A 7,373-nucleotide genomic window follows, 5' to 3' on the forward strand; every position below is an offset into this window, starting at 1 on the left:
ATCTACCCTGGTCTAGGTTTTGCTTCAATTTCCTTTTAATTTATGAAGTTAGATTAGTTTTGCTTTCTTAGTTTACTCTTAGTAATTAGTCTAGTTAGTTTGATTCCTGTTTTAGTTTATTTTTAGGTGGATAGGATAGAATAATTTAGCTTATAGTGGAATATTAGGTTTGAATTTTTGCTGAAAGTGTTTGAAACTAGTTGCTGAATTATGTTAATTGCTTTTTTTGCTGAGAATGATGGTTGAAACACTTTGAATCGTGGTTACTATTTTCTTGAATTTTTGTTGCTAAACTTGTTTACAATTGTTTGAATTCTATTTGCCCATTGAGCTATACTTGAATTTTCTAAATTTTGATTGTCGGGACGATTGGATTTTACTTGCTTGTGAACGGATTATGGTGAATTATTGAATTACTATGAAATTGCTACTAGATTATTTGAAAACTGTTTAATTATATGGCAATTTCCTGTTTTATTGTTGCTTTGTGTTTTGTGCTGTTAGTGATAATTCATCATGTTATTGGGCTTTCCTGAGTTTGCATTTCATTTGTTTAGAATGATTGGACTATTGTTCTAATGAATTTCGGATAAACGCTGCTGAATTTTGGCGTCATTGCTGTTGAATTTGGAAATTGGCACTACAAGGTCCTTATTGATGATATTCTGTATCAATATGACCTTACACACCAAATATTTGTAATCTTGCCTCAAAAAGTTTTGTATTGAACATTTTTTTGGTCAATTTCTTACTACAATGTTTTCTTTCTTCTTATTTTACTTAAATGCATTGAAGTGACTGCTTTAAGTTTCTATGGTGACCAAAACATGTGCATTTTGCTTAATTGAGGTTTCTTTTGCCTAATTTTGCAAGATTGACACACTCTTAACCTATGTAACCCTTTTGAATTCACTTTCTTTCTGCTTATTTGGTTTGGGTTACGTTAGGCGTGAACATTCCAATTTGTATATCAATCTTGTGATTTTAGTGTTGGAAAGCATATTGGTGTTTGAACTTGCTATGCTTGCTTTGTTGAACATTATTTTTGCTTGTTTCTTACATCAATTGCCTATGCTTATGCCTTGATGATAACTTGACTCTTATTTTCTTAACTATGTGCACTACACCTAATTTAAATCATTCATTTTGGCATAATGCATGATTTGTGAGGTTGGATTGTGAGCTTGCCTATTTTTATCTTTTAGAAAATTTTCAAGTTCTAAGGACCATGTTTGCTATGTACGTGATAACTAACTATTTTTCAACTAACCTCTTTTCTTTTCACTAAGTACATAGTAACCATGTTCCCATACTTTTTGGATAAATAGGCTTTCAATCAATTTTCTTTCCTCTTTTCACTTCACAAATACTTGGTTATTCGCCTAAGTTCTTATGCTTCTTGTTGATTGCTTGTTGCTTTAACTTGCATATTTATCTATAAAAGATCTTAGGCACATTAAAATAAGTAAGTATATGCGTACTTTGTGTAGTTGTGACACAGCTCTCAAGTGCTGGTGTACGAGTTCTAAACCACGCACAAAGTTAGAATTCACACACTTGCTTTTATCAATGTCATAAATTGATTAACTCTTTACTTTAGTGATTATTACCTCATTCCGGCAATCTATGCTTTCTTGTCTTAGAATTTACTTGTCTTAGTATATTATATTTTATATTTTTTAGAATGAGTAATCATAAGCAACAAGGAAAGCAGAAGAAGGAACATAGCGCAATGGATAGAGAAGGGAGAAAACTCCTCCTTAGCAGCAACATCACCACCATCATCACAGTCAATCCACCACATTGTCCAAAGGCTCTTCGAGGAGATTACTCGGATGGAGTGTCACTTAATTGAAGAAGCTTTCTGGCTGGATAGACTCCCTCGGAGGGGAGCGAAGATGATGACCAGGTAGTGGACGTAGAGGCACCCCATTCTCACCTGCCTGCAAATTCACCAGATGAAGGTAGAGACGAGTAGAGCTCCAACATTGTCTTAATTGCACGGAGGATCGTGCTTATTTTTAAGTGTGGGGAGGTTAGTCGAGCGACCAGATCGGCTGTTGGGTGACAATTTTTCCTTCCAAACACTTTTATTTTCATTTTTATTACGCTTTTTGGATATTTTGTTAGTATTTTGATACTTTGAGTATCTTTTAGTTTATTGCACTTTTTATTTTGGTTTGTACATAACTTAGATACTTATTCTAGTTTTTGCATATTTTTCTTTTTTTTTAATATGTTTTGTATATCTTAAGCTTTTGGTTGTGATTGGATGATATGGATAGTAGAACCTAGTTCAATTTTCTATATACAGATGATGATTTGGAATGATATGAGATTAGAAAAAATAACTTAGGATTTTTTATTTTTCATCCAATCGCATCATACATACATACATACATACATATATACATACATACATACATACATATAAAATAAGCTTAGTCAAAATAATTACTTTTTTTAAGGGCATCCCATTGATTTGAGTTAAAAAAAATTTTATTGAACATGCTTGAAAATTATTTGTGGAACATAGATTAGAGTTAAAACACACAACCAAGTGAGATTTGAGCTTTAATGTGTGGTTGCATTATAATATCCACTATTTTTATTCTTGTGTGTGTTATTCTCTCTTTATAATTGTGATCTTTGATTTGTTTAATTCTTTCTGTTCAATATTTTGTATATGAATGCATTTACATGATTGAGACTTTTATTTTGTTTGAGCTCACTTACCTAAATGACCTTACCATTTTATCTACCATTGTTAGCCAATATTAAGCCTATTTAATCCCCTTTTTGTTCTTAAATTTAGCACAACACTACCCTAAGTGAAAAATAATAAATGTCCTTAATTTAGATCTTTAGTTAGTTTAGGCTAGTGAGAGTGTGCATTATCTAAGTGTGAAAAAAAATGAAATTTGGAAACATTAGTTGAGAAAAATACGTATTTTACATTTTTTGTTGAAATTTTAGGAATTGGTTACATACTCATGCATTGAATGTTGAATCATATGCATTAATCTTTTTTGTATATATTATGTATTGAAAAAAAAAAGGAAAAGAAAAAAGAAAAAAAAATGAGAAAGCAATAAAAAGGGAACAAATGTCACTCCAAAAAGGAAAGTATGAAAAATAAATGCATATATGATATAAATTGAAAGAATGTATGAGTGTGTGAAAAATTGAATAATAGGTAGCCAGGTTTCACATTAGAATTGAATAAGTTGTTGTAGGTTAGGTGGAAGTAGGGGTATTCATAGTTTAGTTTTTTCACAAACTGAACTGAAACTGTACTAAACCATTTTAAATTGTTTAGAAAATGAACCAAACTGTTTTGTCACATAAGAAATTGATTTTAAACCAGTTTACAATACAGTGCACCAGTTTAAACCAGTTCATAAAAATAAAGCCAGTTTTAATTAAAAAAACTAGTTTAAACTAGTTTATAGGCTAAAACAAGTTTTAACATATAAAAAAACTAGTTTTTTACATCCTTTCTCTCTTTCCTTCTCCTCTTTTTACCCATATTTTCTCCCTTCCTTCCCTCTCTCACTTTGTCTCTCTCTCCCCTTCTCTCTGTGCCTCTCCCCCTCCCTTCTTTCTCTCTCTCCTTTCTTTTTCTCTTTCTCTCTTTCTTTATCTTTCTTTCTCTCTCCCTCTCTCTCTCTCTATCTCCCTCTCCTTTTCTCCCTCTTTTCCCTTATCTCTCTGTCCCTCTCTCCCTTCTTTCTCTCTCTCTCCTCCTCTCTCTCCCTTTTTTTTCTATCCTCCTCCTCTCTTTCTCTTTCCTATCTTCATCCTCTCTCTCCAATTCTCCTCTCTCTCATCCTCCTTTCTCTCTTTGAAGAGAAGAAGGAGAGAGAAAAAGAGAGAGAAAAAAGAGAGAAGACAGAGAGAGAAGAAGAAGAAGAAGAAAGAGAGAGAGAGAGAGAGAGAGAGAGAGAAGAGGGGAAGAACGAGAGAAAAGAGAGAGAGAAAGAAAAAAAGAGAGAAGGAAGAGAAGGGAGGAAAAAAGAGGAAAAAGAGAGAGATAGAGAAAGAGAGAGGAGGGGGAGAGAGAATGAGAGAGAGAGAGAGAGAGAGAAAAAGAAAAGAAGAGAGAGGGGAGGGAGAGAGAGAGTATGTAAAAAGTAAAAACTAAAAACTAGTTTTGGAATTTGAATAAAACCAGTTTTATTTGGTTTAAAACCAAACTGAACCATAAAACCAGTATTTTAAAAATCGGTCTTTTATAAAAACTATAGTTTTAGTTGAATTTAGTTAAACCAGTTTTTTGAACACCCTTAGGTGAAAGTTTAAGTTAATTGAAGGTTCAAATTCTAGTCCACTTAACCATATATATCCTTACCTTTATCCTAACTCCATTACAACCCTTGAAAAAGTCCACATGATACTTATATACATACATTGAATAATTATTGATTGTTAGAAGAAAAAAAAAGTCTTGGATAGCAAGATTAGAAGAGAATTGAGTGAGTCAACCCTAAACACTTGAGCAATTAGAGAGTATACACATCCGATGAGGGGTTCGATTGCTCAATTCTATGTTTCCACTTTTTATGACTTCTTATCTTGCAAGTTATTATATATTTTAGAGCTCAAATGGATTTATAGAATTGAATTGGTTGCTATATTGTTTAAGCCTGTTATGTTTACATATTTCCTTGAAAATTGATTTGTTTTGACCAAGTAGATATAGATAGATACAATTAGACAAATAGATAGAAATCGATAGAATAGATATACATAGTTTACTTTTAATAAATGTTGAATATCCATTGATTGTGTCTTTCTAGATGTTTAGCATGAGGACCTACTATTATTTAAGTGTGGGGAGATTAATAAACCTATATTTTATGATGATTTTTGGGTTGAAATGAGTGAATTTTATCAACTTATCTTGCACTTATTCATTTAAAATACATAATTTTATGAATTTCTCCTAATTGTTCTTAATGGTGAAAAATATACTTTTTATGCTTGAAAACTGCTAAATTTAATTCATTGTTATCCGATTCGATGCCTTAATGTGTTTGTTTGCGTGATTAATGTTTACAAGGCAAAAATGACTTGAAGAAATGGAGAAAAAATATGTAAAAGTGGAGAATTCATGAAGAAATAAAGATTTGAGATTTTCATAGTTGTGCGTACACATAAGTCAATACACATCATTCACAATTCGCGCATACGCATGATATATGCATATGCATGACCCTAATCTCGTTCCTCACTTAAAATGGCATGTGATTCGCGATCTCTGGCCCAATTTTTTGCTAATCTAACTCATTTATGAAGCATTTGAAGGTAAGACTCAAGAAAGATCAACCAAGTAGAGTAGTTTTAGTATAGTAGTAGTTTAGGATCATGTTTTAGGTCAATTCTAGATAGAAAAGCTCCAACTTTTCTCTAAAATTTAGAGTTTCTTAGGTTAAACTTCCTTAGATTTTGGTTTTAATCTTGTTCAGGTTTAGTTTTCTTTATATTTCATGCTCTAATATCTTAATTTCCTTAATTATACTTATTAGCTTTTCAATTTTGGTTAATTTTAGTTACTATACACATGTTGAATTTTTGTTACCTTTAATACGATTTTAATTTTTTCATGTTATTATTGCTTAATTGAATTGTGGTTATTTCTTTCTTGCTTTGATTAGTTATAGATTTTATTATTCATGCAATTTACCATGTTTTTTCGTTTATGCATTACAAGTGTTTGTTAAAATGTCTTAGTTTTAGAGTAGAATTTTGCATTCTTGGCTTTGAATTGAGAACTTAGATGACATTGAGTCATTGATATATAATATTGATTAGTAATTTAGGGTTGTTAGTTAGTTTTGTTTTCACCGATGCTAGTCTTTCACTAAGGCTTGGTTTGGTAAAACTTTTACTTTTTGAAAGTAGCTTATGAAAGCTATCTTTTAAAAGACAGCTTTTTAAAAGTTGCAACACTTGCGTTTGGTAAAATCAAATTAAAAATGACTTTTAATAAATACAAACACCACAATTGTGTTTGGTAAAACAACTTTTAAAACTCTAAAAAATTATAATAAACATGTTTATAACGAAGAATAATTTCTTTTTTCAAATTCTTTAAAATTTTATATAATATTTTAAAATAAAATAATTTTAAAATAAAAAATTATTTTATATATTGGCTCACCTTTACAGATCACAAAAAATGAGACACATATTTCAAATAATACATATCTATATCTCAAATATATATATATTTATTGTTATTATAATTTTGACTAATATTCATGCAAGGAAAATTTTATGATTGGTTTTTATAAACCAAGTCAACCTCTTCACATTTCAAAGAACAGATAAAAAACAAACAAACATCATAGATCTATTAAAATAATACAAAAATAACGCACAAAAAAATAATATAAATAGATAGAAGGTCATACCTAATATGTGATAGAGATGTATTTGTGTTGAAATTTGTGAAGATTAGGTTAAAAATAAAAAATATATGAAGACTGTATTAGAATTTGTGAAGGTTAGGATGAGAAGTTAGAAATATATAAGGATTTCAATGGCAATATAATAGCAAGAAATATGTGCAGAAAAATAAATAAAATTTGATAAGTACAAGCCAGCTTTGAAAAGCTCCCGCTTAGGTGCTTTCAAAAGCACCCCTAACTTTTAAAAGCCGCAAACACAAACACTTGGACTTTTTAATTTACCAAATGCAAAATAAGGTGCTTGTGCTTTTAAAAAAGCACAAGCACCTCTTAGAAAAGTTTTACCAAACCAAGTCTAAGTCTAATTAGAGTTGGCTAGGACTTGTGGATTAAAATCAATTATGCATATTTGACTTTTTCCTAGTATTTGGGGATGACGAAGTGGGATTAACTCTTCTTAATTGTCATATTTGTGGTCAATGACTTGGATAGGAAACATTGACTCTCAATCCTTACCAAGATGTCTTTTAGCATTTAATTTCTTTGTTTACTCCTTACTTTCTTGCAATTTAATTTTTTGTCAATTGTTTTCAAAACCCCTTTTCACTCGTAACCAATTATACGCATACCTCACTGCAATTTCTTTGAGAGACGACTCAAAATTTAAAACTTTTGATTTTTATTGATTTAAATTCGTGACAAACAAACTAAACTCTTATACTTGTCATTTGTTGGTTTGGAACTATACTATTGATGAGATTCTTTTGAGAAATTCTGAACAAACGTTTAGCCCGCATCAGTATAAAATAAGCATAACAACTTTGTACCTATTGAATGTGGCACTTTTTATAAATCATTAGATTTTATTAAATAAAAATTAAGATTGCTACAAATAAAGAGTATTAATGTACTCCAATAAAGACAAAATATGTCAGCACATAAATAAGTAAGTATCTTTTA

This window comes from Arachis ipaensis, chromosome B01 (assembly GCF_000816755.2).
Source record: "Arachis ipaensis cultivar K30076 chromosome B01, Araip1.1, whole genome shotgun sequence".
NCBI lineage: Eukaryota > Viridiplantae > Streptophyta > Magnoliopsida > Fabales > Fabaceae > Arachis > Arachis ipaensis.